General features: G+C 34.6%; 1 pseudogene; it reads left to right on the top strand.

The window, feature by feature from the left end:
• The first annotated feature begins 4,771 nt into the window (after nt 1-4,771).
• LOC148861239 (putative glycerol-3-phosphate acyltransferase 2 pseudogene) lies at nt 4,772-12,970 on the top strand (annotated as a pseudogene).
• Nucleotides 12,971-15,420: the final 2,450 nt, after the last annotated feature.

The following is a 15,420-nucleotide window of genomic DNA, read 5'->3' on the forward strand; positions in this document are numbered from 1 at the left end:
AAGCAAAATGGCTTCTATCAAGCCTTTATGACGAATTGACGATTACTATTCTTAATCATAACCACACTTTTGATTGGGGCGTCGTCGAATTGTTGATGAGTCTATCCAAGTGGCTTCTAAAGAAGCCATTAGTATAATCAGAACTACTTTCCAAGTACATGTAGATGATCCAAACTATGATGACTATAAGATTTCTTACTTGAGGTGTAAGAAATTGCAACAACTAGTTCCATAGTTAAGAGCTGAAAACCTTGAGCTAAAGCAGGAAATAGTGAGGTTAATAGGTTCATCTGAACCTAGTATTAGTAGCAACCATGGTTTTCAAAATCAGACTAGACCGGATGGTCGGACCAGAAAAACTGGGAATCGGCCAGGTCCGTTTTTCCCCAAAAACCGTTGATTTTGGTCAGCAAACCGCTGAACTAGGCATTTAACCATTCGAATGGTTTTGACCGTTTTTTATTTATTTTATTTTTAATTTTTTTTTTACTTTTTTGTTAGAGCAAGCCGAGTGTTTGGTTTGAACAGTTGGATCATTCGACCCGGTAACCAAACCCCTGACCGGTTTGGTTTTAAAAGCCATGGTAGCAACTTTTCTGCAATAGACTAATCAGGTAGTTTGATTTTATTCTTTTCTTTTTCTCACCACCATTTGCATTTGTTATTTTTCTTTTGTAGTTATTGTGGTTTTTAAGTTGTTATTCTCTACATTTGGGTTGATGTTGGTTATCATGGTCATTTGTATTCTTATTTTTCTTTTAATAGTGATTTGTTTTATTTATTATTAGCGGGGACCCATGCAATGCATGGGATTTATTAAGCGGAAGCTAAATAATAGAAAGCTCATTTACTAAAATATCCCTTATAGTTTCATGGATTTACTAAAATTTATCATATAGTTAGCATTTTACTAAAACACCACTTATAATTTACAATGGATTTAACCAATCTTCCATTAGATGAGAGTGGGAAATGACAATATTGATCCTAATAAGACATGGGCAACTACTCTATTGGATATATTTGGTCAATTTTGTTTTTGTACAAAAAATGTTAAGGGTCTTTTTGGAATAAAAAATTATGGGCCTAATGGCAAAACAAACACTCCTTAATGAAATGTTGATTAAGTAAATAAGTTGTAAAATATATGAGATGTTTTAGTAAAATGAAAACTATAAGTTAGGTTTAAGTAGATATGTAAAACTATAAGGTGTGTTCTACTAAATGACCCTAATAGAAACACATAAGAGTATACAATTGTCTTATATTTTCAACATTTTAAATAATTAATAATTATTCATATTTTCTATACTACTTTTAATAAATTTTTTATAATACAAAAATAACAATAACCAATTTCAGTTATGTTTATTCATCAAACTAATGAAATTGATCAACCTGATCAACTCGACCTGAGTTTGTCAGTTTTCTAATATTTTATGTTATCTTTGGTTCAAAAATTTCCCAATTGGACCAAGTTCAATCAATTTCACTTTGGCCATTTGTAAACTGACCAATCGAACGATATAATTCAATAAATACCGTAATTATAAAATACAATGATTAAACAAATATTATAATTAATAAAAATATACTATAATTAAATAATTGTAATTTAATACTGTGATTAAATTAAATAAATACCACATTTAAAACAATGTTAATGTATACTATTAAAAATTTAAATAAATACCACATTTAAAATAATTGTATTTTACTATTTAAAACTGTTAAAAACTGCTAAAATTACTTTTACGAAAGAAAAGTACTTTTACAAAAGTAATTTTGTAAGAGCACTATTATAAAAGTACTTTTACAAAAGCACTTTTATAAAAGTACTTTTGCGTAAGCATTTTTAATTTTATAAAAACACTTACGAAAGTACTTTACGAAATCTCTTTTACAAAAGTACTTTTACAAAAGCACTTATACAAAAGTACTTTTACAAAAGTACTTTTACAAAATCACTTTTACAAAATCACTTTTACAAAAATACTTTTACGAAAGCACTTATACAAAAGTACTTTTACAAAAGCACTTTTACAAAAGTACTTTTATGAAAGCACTTTTACAAAAGCTTTTTACGAAAGTGCTTTTATAGAAGCACATTTACGAAAGAATTTTTATGAAAGTATTTTTATGAAAGTACTTTTATGAATGTACTTGTACAAAAGTACTTTTATAAAAGCACTATTACAAAAGTACTTTTACTATAAAATTACTTTTAGGAAAGCACTCTTACCAAAATACTTTTACAAAAGTGTTTTTATTCATCCACTTTGGATTGAATTGGACTCAATCTAGTCCATTTGCATTTTAATTGAACTGGATTGGATTGCAGTAGGTGTTTGTAGTTTATTTATATATTTTCTGGATTTTTCATGTTATTTTGGTGTTTGATTCAATTTGGATTGGATTGGATTGGACCCAATCTGGTCCATCTGCATTTTAGTTGGATTAAATTGGACTTGTAAATGGACCAATATTGGATTGGATCAAATTTGGTCCAATTGACAGTCCTACCAGTAAACATCTATGTTGATGATTTTGGAGACTAGGTCAATGGTTTATGACTGCTAACCCGATTTTTTTCTTAAGAATGAAAAGGAGCAACGTAAGGCATTTATTAGTTTGAAAAGAATTCATTTTTTAGAATTTCATCTTGGGCAAAAACGAGAAAGAATGAGAGTTGAACCAAACATGGCCTAAATTTCCCACCTAGGGGAAAGTTATCAACACTTAGTTGGGACAAAAATGCCCCTTTTAATAATGGATTTTTATGGCTAAAATGATCATTGTCTTATTTATTTGGGAAATAAAAGAACATGGGTAAATGCACTTACCCGAGTAAGTAACTTATTGAAAAGTGAACAGGGCATAAAAGTGATTTCCTAAGTTATTTTGTTCAATTTTAAAAGTAATAAAATAAAAAACCAAAGAAAAAAAGAAATCAAGTCTAATTATGTGGACATCCTTACATTGATATATCACGAATAAAGTGAGCTAAAATTACTTTTATGAGGCTTGAACTAATACTTTTATGTGAATGTATCTAAATATAATTGAGCTACATTTGATTATATTTCATTGGGATGAATTCATATTTGATCTAAGGAAAAATTTATCGTGCATCCGCTACGTTATGTAGCAAAATATGTGATTGGTTGAATGTGATGGTAAGTACACCTTGTGAAAAGTGAGCAAACTTTGACATGATTGTTTGAGATCTAGATTTAATGTGCAACCAATATTAGTGAATGCATTGTGGTTGAACTCTTAATCTAATTATAAATGAATGAAATTTGGATTACCATTTTGACGGTTGACTTCATGTGCATTGTGCAAGCTTGGAGTTGGTTGAAACTCAAACCGACCCAAACTGACCAGGTCAATTTTACTTAATAGAGGGTCAGTTTCGGTTTGGTTTATAGGTAACACGACCAGGTTGGGTCGGTTGAAAAAACACTACTAAACCAATCCAACTCGACCCGTGAATAGCCCTAACAACAATTATCAAAAAAGGGAGGAAAACATTTGTTTGTTTGTTGTTGCATGTCTTGCATCATTGTGCATTTGTATGTGTTTGTGTTTGGGAAATCAAATAGCTTTTGGTCATGACCAAGGTGTAGAGAGATTGAGAGTTGTACACGTGGCAAAATGTTTTTGCCTTAAAATTTTCTATGAATTGAGAGTGGAAAGAGAAACTTGAGGTGCCAATACATTTGATTTATTTTACAAAATAGAAACAACTATGATATATATGGCACCCAAACCAATATCTATACATTTTCTCCACAAAGTGAGGGTGGGGAGAGCTAGGAGACTTGTTTTGAGCCCCAAGTCTATGCTTACCATCTGATGTGGGCTAGCCAAGCCTAGCCCACCAACGCCTGATAGCACCAGCCACAGTAGGGGGGAAGCCCTACTGCCTTCGTACGGAGCCAACCGTTGAGTAGTTGGGTGTACTCGCAATGACCTGTCGCCTGACTTCGTATGGCCCTCATCTGGTGCGTTCATCTCCACCTGCCTCTAGCTCACTCAAGTATAAATATGAGGTAACTCTCCCTTGACAAGGGATCTAGATCCCAGAATCCTGATACTACTCTCATTTACTTCCAACGCCTCGAGTTTACATCAGTGCACCTACTTCACTTCACTAGCATTTACTCATGGGAATCTAGTGCATCCGAGGACTACCTTCGAGGCCTCGTCTGCACCTCCCCCCACCTTACATCTCATATTGACTTGAGCGTCGAAGCCTCCGCCTCGGGTCTCCAATCGAGGCCTTTGACACCTCTTGTTTTGCAGTGCCTCGGATCTCCACGAACTTCGTTACCGAGCTAATGAACTGCAAACCTCGGCTTACCCTCTTCAGCGTCTTCAAAGCCTTCGGCCTGCCTTCAAAACTTGAGAGTGAATTTACCTTGTTGCCCTTGGCTAATCCGAGCACTAACACCATCATTTTCAATCTGTTGAGCAAACTGGTCAGACTAATGACTAGATCATAGTTTGGGTCGGCCTCTAATCTTTCATATTGCGAAAAACCTTTTGACCAAGTCAATGATGGGGACCTACGCCCACAACCAGTTCATCTTCTTCCACATACAAATGCATGTTCCTCCCTTAATTATAATTAAATTTCCCATCTGTGCACCATAATAAGGTGCTTGGTTGAGTTTAGTTCAGACTTCAACCACCCATCCAAAGCAAAACAACTCTATAAAAAGGCCTACAAATTTGCCCAAAGATGCACCAGAAATGGCCTGATAAAATGGCCAGGAAGGGATTACCACAGTTGAGATTTGAGATATACTCTTCTGGTTTTTATGGAACAGAGTTATTATCAAACCAAACCCTGATCTTTGATGTGGAGGGAGCTCTCCTTAGATCATCGTCTTTGTTTCCTTACATCATGCTTGTGGCCTTTGAAGGTGGAGGGCTTCTAAGGGCCCTCATTCTATTGCTTTAGTACCCTTTTCTATCCTTGTCTGGTAAAGGGTTGGCCTTAAAGATTATGGTATTCTTGTCTTTTCTTCCGGATCAAGAGGGAGAGTTTTAGAATTGGAAGAGTTGTTATGCCCAAGTTTTTCTTAGAGGATGTTGGGTCTGAAGGCTTTCATATCTTGGCCAAATGTGGGACAAGGGTGGGCGTCAGTGCTTTGCCTAAAGTAATGGTTGAAGGGCTCTTGAGGGATTATTTGGATGTTGAGTTTGTTGTGCCGAGGGAGTTGAAGGTGTTCTGCGGGTATTATACAGGCTTAATGGACGATAACAAGAAAGATAGTTTAGTTCCACTTGACATCTTCCAACAAGGAAATATCGCTTCCTCTATACTAGGCACTAGGAGCTTGAGTAATTCACTCCAACATCATCATCATCAATTGTTTTCTCATTGCAAGGTATTTCATGAGTTACATCTGCGCCCCACAAGATGTCCCACGGCACATTCCTGTCGTGTATTGGGAACATTTACCAATGATGACATCATCATTTCTGGTAATATCATCAGGAGATTTTCTCAATACATGGCGAGGATGTGTTGTGAGACGTTGTGGGGTGCAGATCTGAACATGATCTCACGCTGCACATCTCTCTCATACACACAAGTCCATATCACTTGTTCCAACCCTCTACCAACATGATCTCACGCCGCACATGCCGCACATGGTAGAGGGTTGGAACATGCTTTGTTGGCAGAAGATCCTAACTCCACAGATACACACACAGGAGCTGTAAGATCATGTTGGTAGAGGGTTGGAATATGTTTTATTGGCAAAAGATCGTTATAGTTCCACACCTGGATCACCTGCCAATAAAATAAATTCCAACCCTCTACCATCATGATCTCATACCACACTACACACACTTATTACCAGCATGATGAATTGGATCTTTGACCAGTTAAAACTTTGTGTTGGGGCAGGGGGTTTACTTGGTAAGCGAAATAGAGAAGAGGACCTAGCATCCTTTATAGAGGAAAGAATACCCCAAGCCATTGATCTTCCATGATGGCAGATTGGCATTCAGGCCCACCCTAGAAACTGTGTTGGTGATGTTGTTATGGCTCCAATTTGGTCTCTTACTCTTCATCCTTAGAGCCATAGTTGGAATCTCCCTACCCTACAAGTTGGCACTCTCCATCTTGGCCTTCAACGGGATGAGGATTAGGCTATCAAAACCCAAATCCTTCACTGCTACTTCAAACCTAACAGATAATACTGTATCATCAACTAAATAAAAATCAAAGGGAGTCCTCTACATATGCAACCATAGAACTGTTATTGACCCACTTTATGTTTCCATCATTCTCAAAAGACCTATTATTGCAGTCACATACAACCTTACTAGAGCGATTGAGCTAATTTCACCAATCAAAACCGCCCCTTTAACAAGAAATGTAGAGAACAAGATGAAGCAATGATAGAGAAACTATTGAATGAAGGAGACCTAATTGTTTGTGTAACGGTTTTACGTTAAAAAACGTTATATAATTGTGGTGCAATGTTTTTGTATCAATAATGGCAATAATGGAACATTTAGTTTGGGTGGTAATGTTTCATTTTCAAAAGCCGCTTTGATGGTAGACGGCTATATAAGCCTATTGTTTTGGTCCTCTCACTACTCTCTTTTGCTCACTCACACCATCTAAAATTGAGAGAAAAGTGTGAGAAAAGTTATCTTACCAAGCAACAAATGGCTGGAGGTAAGGTTTTATCTTTCGAATGTTTAGAAACATGTCTTGGGAATATATTTGGATTTACATTTGGTGTTAGAGCCTTGCTTTTGACTCTGCCTTGTCGTGTAAACAAAATTGTTAAGTTTCGGTGCCTATATATTTTTTGAATATGGGTTCTTTGATTTTAAATTTTTTTTGGTGCAAAATATCATTAGGAATCGTTTTTTGTATTGGGATTTCTATGAATTTTGTGATTGATTTTATGTAGAATGGCGCATAAGATGATGAATATGAACCATAATTTACTGGGTTAGAAAAAACGGATCAAAAACGATCCGGCTAAAGGTAGGAGACGACACCAAATGATGTGGGTCCATGTTTTAGGTGCTGATCGTATTTGACTCCTTGATGAACTAAACTAAAGACATGTTTTCTTTGGGCATTAAAAATATATATATTATTAAAACGTTTGTAGTATGCACCTTGTTTATATGCTAACAACTATATTCTGTGCATGTATAATTTTAAATTGTCATTATGCATATTATTAAATATTTTTAGTGCATAAATGATTTTAGTTTTGGGTTACAATATGTTGGTAGTTACCTGAAAATAACACTTTTAGTGTTTAGTTTTATATACGTGCCTAAATTTTGTGAATATGTATGTATAATTTTATTTTATGCATGCAATTTTAGTTTAAGTTTATGCATGAATTATGTGATTATTCTTGATAAATGCTTATCACATAAAGAATAATAGTTCTTAGGCATTAAGTAGAGCCTGGAACACTATAAGAAAATTTGTCTAGTGATCAATATAATTTTTGATTAATTGGAGAGTAGCCACAATATCTTTAATTAATTAAAATTATATATTAAGTCAATATCACATAAAATTGTGATTAATTATACTTGATATAATAAAATTTATCCCATGGAAAATTTTGTTATATTTATATAATTAATTAGGATAAAATACCAAATTATTTTCATAATTTACCCATAGGGATTATGAATTGGAATATAGTTTGGTAGTTTTATCATTGAGAATAGAAAATCAAATTATTTCATAAAGTACTCGAAAAGTAAATAATTTGACATTTCTATTGTAAAGACATATTGATCTATTTGAATAAAAATTTAGCCCACAGGCAATTTTTATGTCATTAGATTTAATTGTGTGCAAGTTTTACATTGGTAACACATGTAATTAAATTTTGTAAACCTCAAGTTCTGACATAAGCATTTGGACTTTTTACAGTATCTCAACCTACTACTTACTCTGATATGCGTCTTGACATTCCTGAACTTCGGGGTGACAACTATAAGATATGGAAGGAAATGATTCTCCTTCATTTATGGTGGATGGACATGGATTATGCTATAAGGAAATACGAACCACCAACTGTAACTAAACAAAGTACTCCTGTTGAAATTGCGCTATATGAGCAATGGGAGAGATCCAATCGGCTCAACGTAGTGTTCATCAAGACAAAAAAATATTGCTGGTATTCATGGTTCTGTCGAACAGTATGACAAAGTCCGCAACTTGCTGAAAGCCATTAATGATCAATTCGTCACTTCAGATAAGGCCTTGGCAAGCACCCTAATCATGAAATTCTCTTCTCTCTGTCTCACAACTATTAAGGATGTGCGTGAGCACATTATGCAAATGCGGGACATAGCAGCTCAACTGAAAAAACTTGAGGTAGATATGTCAGAGTCCCTCCTGGTGCACTTTGTTTTGAACACCCTTCCACAACAGTACGGGCCTTTTAAGATCTCTTATAACACACATAAGCATAAATGGTCTATTAATGAATTAATGACCATGTGTGTTCAAGAAGATGAGAGAATTGTAACGGAATTTGGTGAAAGTGCAATGCTGGCCATGGTCAACGGGAAGAACAAAGCTGACAAATCTTAGGCCACCACTTCTAAGGCTAATCAGAAGGAGAAAGGTAAAATACTGCCCAAGCTGATATTAAGAAGGAGAATAAGTGTTTCTTCTACAAAAAGAAGGGACACGTAAAGAAAGACTGTGCCAAGTTTAAGAAGTGGCTTAAGAAAAAGGTAATCTATCTTCATTTGCTTGTTATGAACCTAATATGGTTAATGTTAATATTAACATCTAGTGAATTGATTCTGGTTCTAAAATCCATATTGCAAACTCTTTGCAGGGTATGCAAAACCTAAGGAAGCCAATGGGAAGTGAGCTGAGCATCTTATCAAGCAACAAGATGGGCTTGCATGTGGAGTCTATAGGAACATGCACCCTAACTTAAAGTGTGGTTTTGTTTTAGTTTTAGAAATGACCTTTTATGTACCAAGTTTCTCACGAAACTTGATTTCTATTTCGAGACTTGTATCGTTTGGTTTTTCCTTTACTTTTAAAGGCAACTCTTTTAGTTTATTTTATAAATCAAGTTGTGTTGGAAATGGTATTTTATTTGACCGTCTTTATCGTATTTGCTTACAAAATGATGCTACTAATATTCAATGCATGTTCATACTGGCACTAAGAGGTGTAATATTAATGAGGACTCTTCTATGTTATGGCACCAAAAATTAAGTCACATCTCTATAGATAGAATGAAGAGATTAGTAAATGACGGAGTACTTAGTACTCTTGATTACACTGATTTCGAGACTTGTATAGACTGCACCAAGGGTAAGCAGACAAACAAGTCTAAGAAGTGTGCCAAAAGGAGTTCAAACATATTAGAAATCATACATACTGACATATGCTATCCAAACATGGATATGCCTAGTTAGAAATATTTCATCACCTTTATCGACGATTACACACGATACATGTATGTGTATTTACTTCATAACAAGCATGAAGCATTGAATGCCTTCAAAGTCTTTAAGGCTGAATTAGAGAACCAATCCGGGAAGAAAATACAAATAGTGAGATCTGATAAAGGTGGTGAATATTATGGTAAATACACTGAGAGTGGACAAGCACCTGGTCCTTTTGCCAAGTTTCTTCAAGAACATGGGATTGTCACCCAACACACTATGCCTGGATCTCCGAACCAAAATGGTGTTGCAGAAAGAAGAAACCGAACACTGATGGACATGCTGAGGAATATGCTTAATAATTCCAATCTTCCTAAATTTTTGTGGATTGAAGCACTAAAGATGGCTGTGTATATATTAAATTGTGTTTCAACCAAGGTTGTCCTAAAAACACCTTTTGAATTATGGAATGGTTGGAAATCGATTTTGCGACACATACGTGTTTGGGGATGTCCCAAGAGAAAAGGCTAGACCCAAGGACGATTAGTAGTTTTTTCATTGGCTATGCTAAAACGTCTAAGGGTTACAAATTTTACTGTCCATCTCACTCTACTAGGATTGTGGAATCAAGAAACGCCAAGTTTCTTGAAAATGACATAATCGGTGGGAGGGATTGGTTCAGGGACTTAATTCCTGATCATGATCATACAAAAACTCAACCTTCCACGTTTTCAGATAGATTGGTAATAGTTCATAGCACTCCTCAAGTTCAAATAAATGCTAAAGAGCCAATCGCTGAAGTTCCACAAGTTGCTGAGAATCTTCCAATGAATCAACTAGTTCAGGAATTACCTCAAGTTCCTGAACAAATAGTTGAACCACAAGCTTCTCAGGGAGAAGATGGTCCAACATTAAGACAATCTACTCGTGAAAGGAATTCAGCAGTCCTAGTGATTATATAGTGTATCTACAAGAATCTGACATTGGAGCCAAAAATGATCCTGAAACATTTTCACAAGCCATGAGTTGCAAAGAGTCTGATTCATGGGATGATCCTATGAAGGAAGAAATGAATTCCATGAAAAGCAATGGAGTCTGGAATCTTGTAGAGTTGCCTAATGGAGCGAAGGCCGTTGGCTGTAAATGGGTCTTTAAGACCAAAAGAGATTCATTAGGAAACATTGAGAGATGCAAAGCGAGACTCGTTGCTAAGGGGTTCACTCAGAAAGAAGGAATCGATTAATGGAGACCTTTTCTCCTAAGAAGGATTTTCTTCATATTATTTTGGCATTAGTTGCAGATTTCGACCTTGAGTTGCATCAAATGGATGTAAAAACAACATTTCTTAACGGTGATCTAGAAGGGGAGGTTTACATGAAACAACCTGAAGGTTTCTCTTCTAGTGATGGCGAGCATTTGGTTTGTAAGCTTAAGAAATCCATATACAATTTAAAACAAGCTTCCCGCCAATGGTATTTCAAATTCCATGAAGTAATTTCTTCATTCGGTTTTGTTGAAAACCTCATGAATCAATGTATATACCAGAAGGTCAGTGGGAGTAAAATTTGTTTTCTCGTTTTATATGTGGATGATATTTTGCTAGCAAATAATGATAAGGGCATGCTGCATGAGGTGAAACAATTCCTCTCTAAAAACTTTGATATGAAAGATATGGGTGAGGCATCTTATGTTATTGACATCAAGATCCACAGAGATAGATCTTGCGGTGTTCTAGGTCTATCACAGGAAACCTATATCAACAAGGTTTTGGAGAAATTTCGAATGAAGGATTGTACACCAAGTGTTGCTCCCATTGTGAAGGGCGATAAGTTGAGTTTGAACCAATGCCCGAAAAATGATTTTGAGAGAATCCATGAAAATTATTCCATATGCTTCTACAGTTAGGAGCCTTATGTATGCCCAAGTTTGTACAAGACCTGACATTGCATATGTTGTTGGAATGTTAGGGTGATATCAAAGTAATTCAGGTATAGACCACTGGAGAGCTGCAAAGAAAGTCATGAGGTGTCTCCAAGGAACTAAAAACTACATGCTTATGTATAGACAGACGGACAGCTTGGATGTGGTTAACTATTCTAATGCAGACTTTGTTGATTGTGTTGATTCTCGTAAATCAACATCTGGGTACATTTTCATTATGGCCGGTGGAGCTGTCTCATGGAGAAGTGTTAAGCAAATGTTGACTGCCACTTCTACTAAGGAAGTCGAGTTAGTCTCCTGTTTTGATGCTACTTCGCATGGTGTATGGCTTAAGAGTTTCATTTCTGGGCTTAAAGTAGTGGATTCTATTTCTAGGCCATTAAGGATTTTTTGCGACAACTCAATTGTTGTGTTTTTGGATAAGAATAATAAGAGTGGGAGTCAAAGCAAATATATCGACATTAAGTACTTAGCCATTAGAAAACATGTTAAAGAAAATAAAGTGGTCATTGAACATATCAGTAATGAGTTGATGATTGTTGATCCTTTGACTAAGGGTATTCCACCATTGAAATTCAAGGATCATGTAGAAAGAATGGAACTTGTTTCTACTTTGTAATTGTATATATACATTCAAACTATTAATGAAACTCTTTTGTATTCAGATGTTTTCTCATATTTGTGTGCACTTTAATTTATTTGAGAAAATGTGCTTTATTCTGGACCTAGAATAAACATAAGGTTTATTCATTAAGTGTTGTTACCACATAAGGAACTTGGGAAGTAAAAAGCATTGTAATACATAGTTGATATTACTTGCATTTAGAGGACCTGTCACTATGATTCGTGTATTTTGTTTCTCAAGAAGGTTATTAGTTAACATTTGCACCAAGTGGGAGAATGTAACGTTTTTACGTTAAAAAATGTTATATAATTGTGGTGCAATGTTTATGTACCAATAATGGCAATAATGGGACATTTAGTTTGGGTGGTAACGGTTTCGTTTTCAAAAGCCGTTTTGATGGTAGACGGCTATATAAGCCTATTGTTTTGGTCATCTCACTAATCTCTTTTGCTCACTCACACCATCTAAAATTGAGAGAAAAGTGTGAGAAAATTTATCTTGCCAAACAACAAAGACAATGGCTGGAGGTAAGTCATATTTTTGTTTTATGTTTTGAATGTTTAGAAACATGTCTTGGGAATATATTTGGATTTACAGTTTGAAGGGACCAATTGTAGGGAGCCCTATCTGCTAAGGTTCAGCCCTTTATTTGCAGAGATGAGTGATGAGATAGTTCCGGTGGCCATGGATGTTCATGTCAGCATGTTTTATGGAACAACGACCAATGGGTTTAAATGGTTGGACCTAGTATTCTTTCTTTCGAATCCTTTTACTTATTGCGTTGTGAATTTGCTCGACAAGATATCCAAGGGTCGTTCCATGTTTTGGGATAGCTTCAAATCAAGTTATGAGGTGGCGAATCAAGTGCAGAGACAACTTGGCGAGTTTCTTGGGTACGAGTGCACTAGTCTTACCAGGAAAGATAAATATATGATACTGGTAGGTAACGAGGGTGTCGTTAATGTTGGCAAGAAATCTTAATTTGACTGAGTTAATTGACAGATCCTCCCTACTATAATAACAAGGAATTTAAAGAAAAATGAAAGAAAATAAAGAGAGATAAAATAATGAGAAATAATATAGAAATAAAATAAAGAGAGATAAAATAATGAGAAATAATATAGTTTGTGTGATGGACAATTGATATACAGTTTGTGCTTTTTACATGTCTTAATCAAATCATTGGAAAGCTAGTTGTTTATTTGTATTATTTTACTTGTTTATTATTAATTGTATATAATAAGAAATAATAGGAAATAAATGTGGTTTCTAAACCCAACCTGCCTACCCTTAAATGCAGGGAGGGTAGTATCAAGGGTTTTGCATTTTTATGTGTGAAAAGAGTATGGATTCTCAAAATCCAACCCACTATGGGTTTGGAAGCGGGTATGAATTGGGAGATTTAGGGAGGTGGAAAGGATCTAGAGTTTACAAAACCCTCCCTAAACCTAGAGGTGCATTGAAAAAGTACTTTGATAAAAATATTTTCATAAAAGTGCTTTTACAAAAGCACTTTATTAAAAGTACTTCAGAAAAGTGCTTTTTGAAAAGTACTTCCATAGACTATTATAAAAGTACTTTTGTAGAAGTACTTTTGTAAAAATACTTTTATAAAAGTACTTTCGTAAAAGTATTTTTATAAAAGTACTTTTGTAGAAGTGTGTTCATAAAAGTACTTTTGCAATAATTCTTTCATAAAAGTGCTTTCGTAAAAGTACTTCCATAAAAGTTTTTTTGTAAAAGTGATTTCATAAAAGTGCTTCCGTGTAAAAGTATTTTTATAAAAGTGCTTTCATAAAAGTAAATGTGATTTCATAAAAGTGTTTTTATTAAAGTGATTTTATAAAAGTACTTTTATAAAACTACTTCTGTAAAAGTGCTTTCATAAAAGTACTTTTGTAAAAATGCTTTCATAAGAGAATTTTTATAAAAGTGCTTTCGTAAAAATACTTTTCATAAAATTACTTTTATAAAAGTATTTTCATAAAAGTACTTTCATAAACGTGATTTTATGTTGTTTTCAGTTTTGATTGATTTCAAATTAGACAAGGATTTGGCCTCATGATGGGATTATTGGAAATTTGGTTTAGATATAATCCAAACCAATAAGAATATGGACAAATTTATTTTGGATTGACCCAATCCAATAATATTATAATGACCGTCCAAATCTGATTTAATAAGGTTTGGATCGGATTGGATCCTAACTAAAACCGGTCGATTGACACTCCTACCCAAACCCACTCCGTAGTCTTCCCAAAATAAATACAAAGGGCTAATTGAATGATTCTACTTTGAATTATTAATGAACGCTTTGAATTTTCTCAAAAAAAATACAAAGGGTCATTTGAACTTTGGAAAAAGTTCTACCAAAGAAATTATGCATTTAGCTTAATTATTTCTTTTATTCTCCCTTTGTAGAGAGAGTGTGGTGACACTTAGCCCCCTGAACTTTTCACGACAAAGCCCCCTTGGGTTTCAGGATTTCATCACTTTGCCTCTTGTTCTACTAACATGTAACAAGTTGCTGATAATGATAAAATTACTAAATTGTCCATTCAAGATTCAATAAACTGAGAACAAAAGCTATCAAAATGAAAAAAAATGGGCTTGCACGATCTCACTCTTGGGTTATAGTTCTTCTAAACCCTTGCAAAAAAGGCAAAATAACCTCATAAAATAACACAAGAGTTGATTAAGCACTCATATAATCTTGTGTGAATTACTTAATTAACTATGGTATTCTGATGGCAGGCAGCAAAACGTTGGAACCCAAAAGTATGGGGGGGGATCCTTGTCACAAAACAAAATTTGGGAGGTTAGATAGATAGATAGATATTTGGGGGATAGTATCTAACGAATACCCTTCTTTGCTACCATTGCTAGTGAGTGAGATAAACTATTTTCAATCTAGGAGTATTATAAAAGCATACTCTTCTTTAAATCGAAGTCTATGTGTGGATGTCTTGAACCAGGTATATAGTAGAGGGCAAGGGGGCAGGAACCTTTCACTAGGTCATTCACTTATTGACACATCATGAAGGCCAAAGTATATTAGCATATGTTGAGATTTAAATGATATTTTATTGAATTTTTCCACCAAAATTCTTGTATTGTTTTTGTTTTCTCTTTTTTTTTTCTATATTGGAAAATTAAAAGATTTTTCTATATTTTGTTTTCTCTTAAAAAGAATGCATTTACACTCTTTAAAAATATGGAGAGAAGAGCATAGAAACTTACTTTCCTAACTATTAATTACCATGTTCATCTACTCCACCATTTAATAACAAAGATTTGCCAATACTAGGTGCTTCAGCTCATTTTTATTTAAGCAAGCCATAACTATGGGTGAGCATTATTCGATTAAAACCAAATGGACAATTGGGTACAAAACCACCCTGTTGTAGAGGATAGAGGGGGAAATAATGAAG

The sequence above is a fragment of the Nelumbo lutea genome, chromosome 4 (assembly GCF_056320005.1).
Source record: "Nelumbo lutea isolate HS-2025 chromosome 4, American lotus-T2T, whole genome shotgun sequence".
NCBI lineage: Eukaryota > Viridiplantae > Streptophyta > Magnoliopsida > Proteales > Nelumbonaceae > Nelumbo > Nelumbo lutea.